At 46.3% G+C, this 15,191-nt stretch overlaps 1 protein-coding gene across 3 annotated transcripts in view; it reads right to left on the bottom strand.

Annotated features, from left to right (window-relative positions):
- The window catches only part of TLN1 (talin 1), a 687,540-nt gene that overhangs the window by 409,312 nt on the left and 263,037 nt on the right, over positions 1-15,191 (bottom strand). The gene's annotated exons all lie outside the window — the stretch shown is intronic.

The raw sequence follows: 15,191 nt of genomic DNA, 5'->3' as shown, positions 1-15,191 counted from the left end.
GAGGAGACCACCACCTGTTTCAGGCCATTGACCCCTCCCCACTCTAAAGTTACCATAGCCATGGGATGTACTTTAGTCTGATTGTCAGCGTTGGTGACTGGATAAGTTTATCCAGTCAGGTATTGGCCAGGGGAAACCAGTTTCTCTGTCACCATAGTGACACTGGCACCTGTATCCCTCAGGCCCTCTACACTTGTCCCATTAATTAAGAGCTGCTGCCTGTATTTTTGCATGTTAGGGGGCCAGGCAGCCAGTGTGGCTAAATCCACCCCACCCTCAGAGACTAATGTAGCTTCAGTGTGACACCTGATTTGCTCTGGGCACACTGTTGATCCCACTTGGAGACTGGCCATTCCAGTTTTAGCTGGATGGGAGTTAGAAGTGGTATCTTTCTTGGGACAGGCCTTGTCTCCAGTTTGGTGTCCACACTGACTACAGTTTCGACACCAGGCCTTTTTGGGATCAAAGTTTTTACCCTTGTACCCAGGATTGTTTTGTGAAGAGGCTCTGGGCCCACCCTCCTGTGCAGGTTTTTGGGGGCCTGTAGAAGACTCTTTACTATTTTTATTTTTGGCTGACTCACCACCTTTCCCCTGGGGAGGTTTTGTGACCCCTTTCTTTTGGTCACCCCCTGTGGAAGTTTTGGACACCCTAGTCTTGACCCAATGGTCCGCCTTCTTTCCCAATTCTTGGGGAGAAATTGGTCCTAGGTCCACCAGATGCTGATGCAGTTTATCATTGAAACAATTACTTAATAGGTGTTCTTTCACAAATAAATTGTACAGCCCATCATAATCATTTACACCATTTCCTTGAATCCAACCATCTAGTGTTTTTACTGAGTAGTCTACAAAGTCAACCCAGGTCTGGCTCTAGGATTTTTGAGCCCCCCTGAATCTAATCCTATACTCCTCAGTGGAGAATCCAAAGCCCTCAATCAGGGTACCCTTCATGAGGTCATAAGATTCTGCATCTTTTTTAGAGAGTGTGAGGAGTCTATCCCTACACTTTCCTGTGAACATTTCCCAAAGGAGAGCACCCCAGTGAGATTTGTTCACTTTTCTGGTTTCACAAGCCCTCTCAAAAGCTGTGAACCATTTGGTGATGTCATCACCATCTTCATATTTAGTTACAATCCCTTTGGGGATTTTCAACATGTCAGGAGAATCTCTGACCCTAGTTATGTTGCTGCCACCATTGATGGGTCCTAGGCCCATCTCTTGTCTTTCCCTTTCTATGGCTAGGATCTGTCTTTCCAAAGCTAATCTTTTGGCCACCCTGGCTAACTGGATGTCCTCTTCACTGGAGTTATCCTCAGTGATTTCAGAGTTGTTGGTCCCTCTTGTGAGGGAACCAGCATCTCTGACTATTATTTGTGGAGTCAGGGCTTGAGAAGCCCTGTTCTCCCTAGATAGGACTGGTGGGGGGGAATCACCCTCCAAGTCACTATCATCATCCTCTGTGTTGCCATCCTCAGAGGGGTTGGCTCTTTCAAACTCTGCCAACAGCTCCTGGAGCTGTAGTTTGGAAGGTCTGGAGCCCATTGCTATTTTCTTTAGTTTACAGAGTGACCTTAGCTCTCTCATCTGTAGATGGAGGTAAGGTGTGGTGTCGAGTTCCACCACATTCACATCTGTATTAGACATTATGCTTCTAAAAGTTGGAATACTTTTTAAGAATCTAAAACTAGTTCTAGAATCTAATTCAAACTTTTACAAACTTTTTAACTCTAAAAAGGAAATGCTAACAGGGACTAACACAAGGCCCTAGCAGGACTTTAAAGAATTTAGAAAACTTTTCAAATTGCAAAAATCAATTTCTAATGACAATTTTGGAATTTGTCGTGTGATCAGGTATTGGCTGAGTAGTCCAGCAAATGCAAAGTCTTGTACCCCACCGCTGATCCACCAATGTAGGAAGTTGGCTCTGTATGTGCTATTTCAAAGTAAGGAATAGCATGCACAGAGTCCAAGGGTTCCCCTTAGAGGTAAAATAGTGGTAAAAAGAGATAATACTAATGCTCTATTTTGTGGTAGTGTGGTCGAGCAGTAGGCTTATCCAAGGAGTAGTGTTAAGCATTTGTTGTACATACACATAGACAATAAATGAGGTACACACACTCAGAGACAAATCCAGCCAATAGGTTTTGTTATAGAAAAATATCTTTTCTTAGTTTATTTTAAGAACCACAGGTTCAAATTTAACATGTAATATCTTGTTTGAAAGGTATTGCAGGTAAGTACATTAGGAACTTTGAATCATTTCAATTGCATGTATACTTTTCAAGTTATTCACAAATAGCTATTTTAAAAGTGGACACTTAGTGCAATTTTCACAGTTCCTGGGGGAGGTAAGTTTTTGTTAGTTTTACCAGGTAAGTAAGAGACTTACAGGGTTCAGTTCTTGGTCCAAGGTAGCCCACCGTTGGGGGTTCAGAGCAACCCCAAAGTTACCACACCAGCAGCTCAGGGCCGGTCAGGTGCAGAGTTCAAAGTGGTGCCCAAAACGCATAGGCTTCAATAGAGAGAAGGGGGTGCCCCGGTTCCAGTCTGCCAGCAGGTAAGTACCCGCGTCTTCGGAGGGCAGACCAGGGGGGTTTTGTAAGGCACCGGGGGGGACACAAGCCCACACAGAAATTTCACCCTCAGCGGCGCGGGGGCGGCCGGGTGCAGTTTTAGAACAAGCGTCGGGTTCGCAATGGAAGTCAATGAGAGATCAAGGGATCTCTTCAGCGCTGCAGGCAGGCAAGGGGGGGCTTCCTCGGGGAAACCTCCACTTGGGCAAGGGAGAGGGACTCCTGGGGGTCACTTCTGCAGTGAAAGTCCGGTCCTTCACGTCCTGGGGGCTGCGGGTGCAGGGCCTTTTCCAGGCGTCGGGACTTAGGTTTCAGAGAGTCGCGGTCAGGGGAAGCCTCGGGATTCCCTCTGCAGGCGGCGCTGTGGGGGCTCAGGGTGGACAGGTTTTGGTACTCACAGTCGTAGAGTAGTCCGGGGGTCCTCCCTGAGGTGTTGGTTCTCCACCAGCCGAGTCGGGGTCGCCGGGTGCAGTGTTGCAAGTCTCACGCTTCTTGCGGGGAGATTGCAGGGTTCTTTAAAGCTGCTCCTTTGGATAAAGTTGCAGTCTTTTTGGAGCAGGTCCGCTGTCCTCGGGAGTTTCTTGTCGTCGTCGAAGCAGGGCAGTCCTCAGAGGATTCAGAGGTCGCTGGTCCCTTTGGAAGGCGTCGCTGGAGCAGAGTTCTTTGGAAGGCAGGAGACAGGCCGGTGAGTTTCTGGAGCCAAGGCAGTTGTTGTCTTCTGGTCTTCCTCTGCAGGGGTTTTCAGCTAGGCAGTCCTTCTTCTTGTAGTTGCAGGAATCTAATTTCTAGGTTCAGGGAGAGCCCTTAAATACTAAATTTAAGGGCGTGTTTAGGTCTGGGGGGTTAGTCGCCAATGGCTACTAGCCCTGAGGGTGGGTACACCCTCTTTGTGCCTCCTCCCAAGGGGAGGGGGTCACATCCCTAATCCTATTGGGGGAATCCTCCATCTGCAAGATGGAGGATTTCTAAAAGTTAGAGTCACCTCAGCTCAGGACACCTTAGGGGCTGTCCTGACTGGCCAGTGACTCCTCCTTGTAATTCTCATTATTTTCTCCGGCCTTGCCGCCAAAAGTGGGGGCCGGGGCCGGAGGGGGCGGGCAACTCCACTAGCTGGAGTGTCCTGCGGTGCTGTGACAAAGGGGTGAGCCTTTGAGGCTCACCGCCAGGTGTTACAGCTCCTGCCTGGGGGAGGTGTTAGCATCTCCACCCAGTGCAGGCTTTGTTACTGGCCTCAGAGTGACAAAGGCACTCTCCCCCTGGGGCCAGCAACATGTCTCTAGTGTGGCAGGCTGCTGGAACCAGTCAGCCTACACAGATAGTCGGTTACGTTTCAGGGGGCACCTCTAAGGTGCCCTCTGTGGTGTATTTTACAATAGAATGTACACTGGCATCAGTGTGCATTTATTGTGCTGAGAAGTTTGATACCAAACTTCCCAGTTTTCAGTGTAGCCATTATGGTGCTGTGGAGTTCGTGTAAAACAGACTCCCAGACCATATACTCTTATGGCTACCCTGCACTTACAATGTCTAAGGTTTTGCTTAGACACTGTAGGGGCGCAGTGCTCATGCACTGGTACCCTCACCTATGGTATAGTGCACCCTGCCTTAGGGCTGTAAGGCCTGCTAGAGGGGTGTCTTACCTATACTGCATAGGCAGTGAGAGGCTGGCATGGCACCCTGAGGGGAGTGCCATGTCGACTTACTCATTTTGTTCTCACTAGCACACACAAGCTGGTAAGCAGTGTGTCTGTGCTGGGTGAGGGGTCTCTAGGGTGGCATAATACCTGCTGCAGCCCTTAGAGACCTTCCCTGGCATCAGGGCCCTTGGTACCAGAGGTACCAGTTACAAGGGACTTAACTGGATGCCAGGGTGTGCCAATTGTGGAATCAAAAGTACAGGTTAGGGAAAGAACACTGGTGCTGGGGCCTGGTTAGCAGGCCTCAGCACACTTTCAATTCAAAACATAGCATCAGCAAAGGCAAAAAGTCAGGGGGTAACCATGCCAAGGAGGTATTTCCTTACACAGGGTCATTGTGTGTACTGGGGTGTGGGAAACTCACACAAACAGTTATTATGTGTACTGAGGTGTGGGACAACACACACAGTCACTGTGTGTACCGGGGTGTGGGACAGCACACACATGCAGACTCAGTGTGGGACAGCACACACATTCAGGGTCATTGTGTGTACTGGGGCGTGGGACAACACAAACTGTGTGTACTGGGGTGTGGGGACAGCACACAGAGCCATTGTGTGTACTGAGGTGTGGACAACACACACACACACATTGTGTGCACTGGGGTGTGGGACAAATCCCAAATCTTACTATGATGATTTCGGCGGAGGATGGCACTCTCTCAAGAGCCATACACAGTAATCATTTTCTGTCAAAACACCATGTTTCTAATTTCCCAGAAAAGAGACCTCCTTGCAACTGTGGAGGACACAGAAATCAGACTTGTGAATCTCCAAACCTCACACTAAATCTGGGTCCTTGGAGTCATCTGACATTTTTTTTAGGACACTTGGCTTTGCTCATAAGAACACCCATATTTCATTATATGTGGAACTGGATTGCTCGTTTTACAGACTCTTAAAATGCTTTTTTGAACCTCAAGATGTATTTAACCAAACACACAAAAGAACATCCCCAAAAGAGAAGGACGCAGTCAAATTAGTTCTAAAACTTCCTATTTGTTTGGACAAACTGCAGACCATGGTAGTCTTCTCATGAAGAGGGTCCTTTAGTCAGACCTGCCACCAGTCAGAGTCACGTCACACGAGTTACTCTGGCGGCCAATGGCATTCCCCAGGCTTAATGTAAATATCTGCACTGGTGGTGTCTTTATTACACTCTACCTCAATGGACTACTCTTGCTTCTGCATCTACAGACAGTGTGACTACTGTTTTTTTTTTTTCACACAAGGCTTTTCAACTGCACCAAGTCCACGGCCTCAGCACCTGTAGTCCTACATATTCCTTTGCAATGCTCATTTAGTTGCTTACCAAATTTGTGTGTAATGATAAGCAACTCAGAACATGGCCGGACTACTTGCCTTGGAACCATGATTCTCGGACAGACATACAGACAATTTGTTGCATGGAACCTCCCCACCCACACACAGTATTACATGAAGTGGCATCTGCAAACTCCCAAACATAGGGAGTGAGTCACTAAGTGCACTTTGTACTAAGTTTTGTTGTATTTTGGTAGTAACTTACAGGCGAAACTTACAGTTTTCTAATAACTTGCCCCAACTGTACAGTCTTCCTTCGGTAAAGTATAAGGAACATTTAAAAAAAATGTATCTAACTTGAAAATAAATACTAAAAATAATTTTATGCTAAATATCAATCTAAATTTGTTTTATGTAAAATGTAGAGCAAAATGGAAAAACATACTACAGCACTATAAAATACATTTTAAAATAAAACTTTAATGGAACTATATTACATTTAAACAAAATTATTTTTCTGAAGTTTAAATTAAAAAAGAAATTCCCAACTGAAGGAAAAAAGTATATATTTTAATGTACATTAATCATTATTAAAAGTGATGTGTAGAATTTATTAAAACAAATGTAATTATTTTTAATGTAATGTTACATTATGTTTTAAATTAAATATACATAATTAAATATTTCATTACTAAATAATAAATAAGTATTATTTTATTCTTGTATTAATTTATATTTTTAACATTATTTCCTATGGGGTTTTAAGTCCCTAGCTCCATTGTTTTCCATGGGAAGGTGTTGTAGTACAAGCGGTTGGCCATGTGTGGTGCTGGACTTACAGCAAAATGAAAATGTCACTTACCCAGTGTACATCTGTTCGTGGCATCAGTCGCTGAAGATTCACATGTTGTGCATAGCCCGCCATCTGGTGTTGGGTCGGAGTGTTACAAGTTGTTTTTCTTCGAAGAAGTCTTTCGAGTCACGGGACCGAGTGACTCCTCCTCTTCGTCTCCATTGCGCATGGGCGTCGACTCCATCTTCGATTGTTTTCCCCGCAGAGGGTGAGGTAGGAGTTGTGTTGTAGTAACAGTGCCCATGCAATGGAGTGACTAAGTATGTACCTATTAAAGGTTTAAATAATATATTTACAAATGTACAAAGCTTAAGCTAACTTCCGAACTGCTACAGGCTCCCGGGGAGGCGGGTGGGCACATGTGAATCTTCAGCGACTGATGCCACGAACAGATGTACACTGGGTAAGTGACATTTTCAGTTCGATGGCATCTGTCGCTGGAGATACACATGTTGTGCATAGACTAGTAAGCAGTTATCTCCCCAAAAGCGGTGGCTCAGCCTGTAGGAGTGGAAGTAGTTTGAAATAAGGTTCTTAACACGGCTTGACCTACTGTGGCTTGTTGTGCGGATAGCACGTCTATACAGTAGTGCTTGGTGAACGTGTGAGGCGTAGACCATGTGGCTGCCTTACATATTTCGTTCATTGGAATATTTCCTAGAAAGGCCATGGTAGTACCTTTCTTTCTGGTTGAGTGTGCCCTTGGTGTAGTGGGCAGCTGTCGTTTTGCTTTAAGGTAGCAGATTTGGATGCACTTAACTATCCATCTGGCTATACCTTGTTTTGATATTGGGTTTCCTGCATGAGGTTTTTGGAATGCAATAAATACAGGGAGTGCAGAATTATTAGGCAAGTTGTATTTTTGAGGATTAATTTTATTATTGAACAACAACCATGTTCTCAATGAACCCAAAAAACTCATTAATATCAAAGCTGAATATTTTTGGAAGTAGTTTTTAGTTTGTTTTTAGTTTTAGCTATGTTAGGGGGATATCTGTGTGTGCAGGTGACTATTACTGTGCATAATTATTAGGCAACTTAACAAAAAACAAATATATACCCATTTCAATTATTTATTATTACCAGTGAAACCAATATAACATCTCAACATTCACAAATATACATTTCTGACATTCAAAAACAAAACAAAAACAAATCAGTGACCAATATAGCCACCTTTCTTTGCAAGGACACTCAAAAGCCTGCCATCCATGGATTCTGTCAGTGTTTTGATCTGTTCACCATCAACATTGCGTGCAGCAGCAACCACAGCCTCCCAGACACTGTTCAGAGAGGTGTACTGTTTTCCCTCCTTGTAAATCTCACATTTGATGATGGACCACAGGTTCTCAATGGGGTTCAGATCAGGTGAACAAGGAGGCCATGTCATTAGATTTCCTTCTTTTATACCCTTTCTTGCCAGCCACGCTGTGGAGTACTTGGACGCGTGTGATGGAGCATTGTCCTGCATGAAAATCATGTTTTTCTTGAAGGATGCAGACTTCTTCCTGTACCACTGCTTGAAGAAGGTGTCTACCAGGAACTGGCAGTAGGACTGGGAGTTGAGCTTGACTCCATCCTCAACCCGAAAAGGCCCCACAAGCTCATCTTTGATGATACCAGCCCAAACCAGTACTCCACCTCCACCTTGCTGGCGTCTGAGTCAGACTGGAGCTCTCTGCCCTTTACCAATCCAGGCACGGGCCCATCCATCTGGCCCATCAAGACTCACTCTCATTTCATCAGTCCATAAAACCTTAGAAAATCAGTCTTGAGATATTTCTTGGCCCAGTCTTGACGTTTCAGCTTGTGTGTCTTGTTCAGTGGTGGTCGTCTTTCAGCCTTTCTTACCTTGGCCATGTCTCTGAGTATTGCACACCTTGTGCTTTTGGGCACTCCAGTGATGTTGCAGCTCTGAAATATGGCCAAACTGGTGGCAAGTGGCATCGTGGCAGCTGCACGCTTGACTTTTCTCAGTTCATGGGCAGTTATTTTGCGCCTTGGTTTTTCCACACGCTTCTTGCGACCCTGTTGACTATTTTGAATGAAACGCTTGATTGTTCGATGATCACGCTTCAGAAGCTTTGCAATTTTAAGAGTGCTGCATCCCTCTGCAAGATATCTCACTATTTTTGACTTTTCTGAGCCTGTCAAGTCCTTCTTTTGACCCATTTTGCCAAAGGAAAGGAAGTTGCCTAATAATTATGCACACCTGATATAGGGTGTTGATGTCATTAGACCACACCCCTTCTCATTACAGAGATGCACATCACCTAATATGCTTAATTGGTAGTAGGCTTTCGAGCCTATACAGCTTGGAGTAAGACAACATGCATAAAGAGGATGATGTGGTCAAAATACTCATTTGCCTAATAATTCTGCACTCCCTGTAGTTGTTTAGTTTTCCTGATGTTTTTTGTTCTGTCAATGTAGTACATTAATGCTCCTTTGACATCTAATGTATGTAGTGCCCTCTCAGCTACGGAATCTGGCTGTGGGAAGAACACTGGTAGTTCTACCGTTTGATTTAGGTGGAACGGTGAAATAACCTTTGGTAAAAATTTAGGATTAGTCCTTAGGACTACCTTATTTTTGTGTAGTTGGATAAAAGGTTCTTGTATTGTAAACGCTTGAATTTCGCTTACTCTTCGTAGAGATGTGATGGCGATGAGAAATGCAACTTTCCAGGTTAGGAACTGTATTTCGCAAGAGTGCATGGGTTCGAAAGGTGGACCCATGAGTCTTGTTAGGACAACATTGAGGTTCCATGAAGGAACGGGTGGTGTCCTTGGTGGTATAATTCTTTTAAGGCCTTCCATAAATGCTTTAATGACTGGTATCCTATATAGTGAAGTTGAATAGGTAACCTGCAGGTATGCAGATATTGCCGCAAGGTGTATTTTAATGGAAGAGAAAGCTAGGTTAGATTTTTGTAAGTGTAGCAAGTAACCCACTACATCCTTTGGAGATGCGTGTAATGTTTGGATCTGATTATGATGGCAGTAGCAAACAAACCTCTTCCATTTGCCTGCATAGCAGTGCCTAGTGGATGGCCTTCTGGCTTGCTTTATGACTTCCATACATTCTTGGGTAAGTTCTAAGTGTCCGAATTCTAGGATTTCAGGAGCCAGATTGCTAGATTCAGCGATGCTGGATCTGGATGCCTGATCTGTTGGTTGTGTTGTGTTAACAGATCCGGCCTGTTGGGCAATTTGATGTGGGGTACTACTGATAGGTCTAGCAGTGTTGTGTACCAGGGTTGCCTTGCCCAAGTTGGTGCTATCAATATGAGTTTGAGTTTGTTTTGACTCAATTTGTTTACTAGATATGGAAGGAGAGGGAGAGGGGGAAAAGCGTATGCAAATATCCCTGACCAGTTCATCCATAGGGCATTGCCCTGGGACTGCCTGTGTGGGTATCTGGATGCAAAGTTTTGGCATTTTGCGTTCTCTTTTGTTGCAAACAAGTCTATTTGAGGCGTTCCCCAAAGTCTGAAGTAAGTGTTTAGAATTTGGGGGTGAATTTCCCATTCGTGGACCTGTTGGTGATCTCGAGAGAGATGGTCTGCAAGTTGATTCTGGATCCCTGGAATAAACTGTGCTATTAGGCGAATGTGGTTGTGAATTGCCCATCGCCATATCTTCTGTGCTAGAAGGTTCAACTGCGTTGAGTGTGTCCCCCCCTGTTTGTTTAGATAATACATTGTTGTCATGTTGTCTGTTTTGACAAGAATGTATTTGTGAGATATGATTGGTTGGAAAGCCTTTAGTGCTTGAAAAACTGCTAGCAGTTCTAGGTGATTTATATGCAGTTTTGTTTGATGAACGTTCCATTGTCCTTGTATGCTGTGTTGATCGAGGTGTGCTCCCCACCCCGTCATGGAAGCATCTGTTGTTATTACGTAATGTGGCACTGGGTCTTGGAAAGGCCGCCCTTTGTTTAAATTTATACTGTTCCACCATAGAAGCGAGAGATATGTTTGGCGGTCTATCAACACCAGATCTAAAAGGTGACCCTGTGCTTGTGACCATTGTGATGCTAGGCACTGTTGTAAGGGCCTCATGTGCAGTCTTGCGTTCGGGACAATGGCTATGCATGAGGACATCATGCCTAGGAGTTGTAATATCATTTTGGCTTGTACTTTTTGTGTTGGGTACATGCGTCGTATGATATTGTTGAAATTTTGAATTCTTTGTGGACTTGGAGTGGCTAGTCCTTTTGTTGTGTCTATTATGGCTCCTAGGTATTGTTGTACCTTGCAAGGCAGAATGTGTGATTTTGCAAAGTTGACGGTGAAACCAAGTTTGTAGAGGTTTTGTATGACCTGATTTGTGTGGTGTGAGCACCTTGTCAGTGAGTTGGTCTCGATTAGCCAGTCGTCTAGATACGGGAATACGTGTATTTGCTGCCTTCTGATGTGTGCAGCCACTACTGCTAGACATTTTGTAAAGACTCTTGGTGCGGTTGTTAAACCAAACGGCAATACTTTGAATTGGTAATGTATTCCTTTGAATACAAACCTTAGGTATTTCCTGTGCGACTGATGTATTGGTATATGGAAATACGCGTCTTTGAGGTCTAAGGTTGTCATGTAGTCCTGTAGTTTTAGCAATGGTAACACTTCTTGTAGCGTGACCATGTGAAAGTGATCTGATTTGATGTAGGTGTTTAGTATTCTGAGGTCTAGGATTGGTCTCAGTGTTTTGTCCTTTTTTGGTATTAAGAAGTAGAGTGAATAAACTCCTGTGTTTATTTGTGACTTTGGTACTAGTTCGATTGCATTCTTTTGCAATAATGCTTGGACTTCTATTTCTAGAAGGTCGGAATGTTGTTTCGATAAATTCTGTGCTTTTGGTGGTATGTTTGGAGGGATTTGTAGAAATTCTATGCAATAACCATGTTGGATAATTGCTAAGACCCAAGTGTCTGTAGTTATTTCTTTCCATGCTTGGTGGTAATGACCTATTCTTCCCCCCACTGGTGTTGTGTGGAGGGGATGAGTGACATGTGAGTCACTGCTTGGTTGTAGGGGTTTTGGGGCTTTGAAATTTTCCCCTATTCCTAGGGAATTGTCCCCCTCTATATTGGCCCCGAAAACCTCCCCTGTACTGTCCCTGGTAGCTGGACGGTGTTGCCTGTGAGGTGCTGGCTTGTGTGGCCTGACCCCGAAACCCCCCTCTAAAGGTTGTCTTGCGGAAGGTGCAGTAAGAGCCTCTGCTCTGCGGGGAGTAGAGTGCGCCCATGGCTTTAGCAGTGTCAGTGTCCTTTTTCAGTTTCTCAATTGCCGTGTCCACCTCTGGTCCGAACAGTTGTTTCTCATTGAAGGGCATATTGAGCACTGCCTGCTGTATCTCTGGTTTAAAACCAGACGTTCGTAGCCATGCGTGCCTTCTTATAGTCACAGATGTGTTAATTGTCCTTGCAGCTGTGTCTGCTGCGTCCATAGAGGAGCGTATCTGATTATTAGATATGTTCTGTCCTTCCTCAACCACCTGTTTCGCCCTGTTTTGTAGTTCCTTGGGTAGATGCTCAATGAGGTGTTGCATCTCGTCCCAATGTGCTCTGTCATAGCGCGCAAGTAGTGCTTGAGAGTTAGCGATGCGCCACTGGTTTGCAGCTTGTACTGCGACTCTCTTTCCGGCTGCATCGAACTTGCGGCTCTCTTTATCTGGGGGTGGTGCATCCCCAGATGTGTGGGAGTTGGCTCTCTTGCGAGCTGCTCCTAATACGACAGAATCTGGTGGCAGCTGTGTGGTGATGAAAACAGGGTCTGTGGGAGGCGCTTTGTATTTCTTTTGAACCCTTGGTGTGATTGCCCTACTTTTGACCGGCTCCTTGAAGATTTCCTTTGCGTGCCGAAGCATTCCTGGGAGCATAGGCAGGCTTTGGTAGGAGCTGTGGGTGGATGAGAGGGTGTTGAATAAGAAGTCATCTTCGACTGGTTCTGAGTGGAGGTTTACGTTGTCGAACTCTGCCGCTCTAGCCACCACTTGTGAATAAGCTGTGCCGTCTTCTGGTGGTGAGGGCTTTGTGGGATACGCCTCTGGACTGTTGTCCGACACTGGGGCGTCGTATAAGTCCCAAGCGTCTTGGTCCTGGTCACCTTGGCTCACGGTGGTGTGAGCCGGGGAATGTGATGGAGTTTGTGCTGGCGAAACGTTAGTTACAGGTGGAGGAGAGGGTGGCGGAGTTACCTTTTCCACCATTTTTGTTTGTGGTGCTTGGTCTGTCTGAAACTCCAGTCTCCTTTTTCTCCTAATAGGGGGAAGGGTGCTTATTTTCTCTGTTCCTTCCTGTATGAAAATACGTTTCTGCGTATGGTCCACTTCGGTGGATTGCAACTCTTCCTCAAATCTATGCTTTCGCATCTGAGAGGACAAGGACTGCTCCTCTGAATAGGAACCAGTAACTGGGTCGGTTGCGGGTCGTTTCGGCACCGAAACCCTGTCTGTATGCTTTTTCGGCTCCGAGGTGACCTTCTTCTTTTTTAGAGTCGAAACCTCTCGGCGTCGATCTTCCTCGGTGCCGCTGTCTCGGCGTCGAGCCGTTTCGGCACCGCTATCTCGGCGTCGATCCTTTTCAGCAGCACTTTCTCGGTCCCGAGAAGGCTGCGTGCCGGTGTCTCGACCGGAGTCGGACGATCTCGGCACTGTGTCGGCCTTTTTCGGTGCCGATGGTCGGTCACCGAATTTATGGGTCGAGCCATGGCCTGGTGGCAGTGGCGTCCCCTGGGCATTGTCACTTTTCTTTTGTTTCTTCGACGTCTTACTCACAGTTCTTGGATCGTCGAATTCCTCGGAGTCCGATTCGTGGATCGAGAAGGTTTCTTCTTCCTCTTGTTCCTCGAACTCTCGGTGCGCTGTCGGTGTGGACGCCATCTGAAGTCTTCTGGCTCGACGGTCACGAAGTGTCTTTCGGGACCGGAACGCACGACAGGCCTCGCAAGTCTCTTCACTGTGCTCAGGCGACAGGCACAGGTTACAGACCAAATGTTGGTCTGTATACGGGTATTTGTTGTGGCATTTGGGACAGAAACGGAACGGGGTCCGTTCCATCAGCGTTGTTGTACACGCGGTCGGGCCGACCAGGCCCCGACGGGGGATCGAAAGCTACCCCGAAGGGCACCGGAGCTCTTCAATCTTCGATGCGGTGTCGATTCAATCTAAGCCGATCCCGAACGCAACAATACCGACGTAATCTTCCGATAGATAGCTAACTTTCCGTTCTGAAACTCGGAGCGACAGGAACACGTCCGAACCCGATGGCGGAAAGAAAACAATCGAAGATGGAGTCGACGCCCATGCGCAATGGAGACGAAGAGGAGGAGTCACTCGGTCCCGTGACTCGAAAGACTTCTTCGAAGAAAAACAACTTGTAACACTCCGACCCAACACCAGATGGCGGGCTATGCACAACGTGTATCTCCAGCGACAGATGCCATCGAACGTGTAAGTTACTAGAAATTAGCAGTTTTTGAATACTGAAAAATAATACATTTCTTCAGAAGTGAAAGTTACCTATGTGAATCAGGTCTGCAGTATTGCACAGAACCTCCTGTGCACACCCTCACAGTGTTGCACAGATCCACAGCACACACAGATCCTCCTGTGCACACCCACACACACAGGGTTGCACAGATTCTCCTTTGCACAGATCCTCCTCTCGATAACACTCACAGATCCTCCCGTGCACACCCACACACACAGGGTTGCACAGATCCTCCTCTCGATAACACTCTCAGATCCTCCCGTGCACACCCACACACACAGGGTTGCACAGATTCTCCTTTGCACATCCCACAGTGTTGCACAGATCCTCCTCTCGATAACACTCACAGATCCTCCCGTGCACACCCACACACACAGGGTTGCACAGATCCTCCTCTCGATAACACTCTCAGATCCTCCCGTGCACACCCACACACACACAGGGTTGCACAGATTCTCCTTTGCACATCCCACAGTGTTGCACAGATTCTCCTCTCCACAGCACACAATGATTCTCCTTTGCATATCCCACAGTGTTGCACAGATCCTCCTCTCCACAGCACACACAGATCCTCCTGTGCACACCCACACACACACACAGTGTTGCACAGATCCTCCTCTCCACAGCACACACAGATGCTCCCGTCCACACCCACAGGGTTGCACAGATTCTCCTCTCCACAGCACACACAGATCCTCCTGGGCACACCCACAGGGTTGCACAGATTCTCCTCTCCACGGCACACACAGATCCTCCTGTGCACACCCACACACACAGGGTTGCACAGATTCTCTTCTACACTCTCCTCCGTATTTTTGAGGGACAAGGCAAGGGGATTTCCTGGCTTGTGCAGTGTTTACTTGCTCCTTACCTGGCCACAGGGACTTTAGCACTGTCCACTCACAGCAAGTGGAGGATGGATCACAGCCCCCCTCTCTCCTGGTTTCTACTTCTACCTTAACTCCAGCTGAAGCCCCTGAAACTTCACTAGTCACAAAGCCTCTGAAACCTCACTAGAGTCACATCTTCTTCTGAGGACTGAAGGCAGTCACAAGAGCCTACAACTGAAGGATCCTGTGTAGAAATAGGGTACAAGTATAGATGTTCAATGGGCTCTGCTTCTTACTCCACTCACAGAGAATGTGAGGAATTCAACGAGGTGAGTAAAAAGTAGCAAAGAACTAGAATCTGTGCACGATCCTCCAGTGGCATAGGGCCTAGCCTGGTCAGTCAGTGGCCTACATTACACAGCTGCAACTATACTAATCAGGTCATTCTAGTCTGTATCCTGTTCAAGTGAGAGGGATGCAGTTTCA

Source organism: Pleurodeles waltl, chromosome 1_2 (assembly GCF_031143425.1).
Source record: "Pleurodeles waltl isolate 20211129_DDA chromosome 1_2, aPleWal1.hap1.20221129, whole genome shotgun sequence".
In the NCBI taxonomy this organism is placed as follows: Eukaryota; Metazoa; Chordata; class Amphibia; order Caudata; family Salamandridae; genus Pleurodeles; species Pleurodeles waltl.
This window is presented reverse-complemented; position numbering and strand designations above follow the sequence as displayed.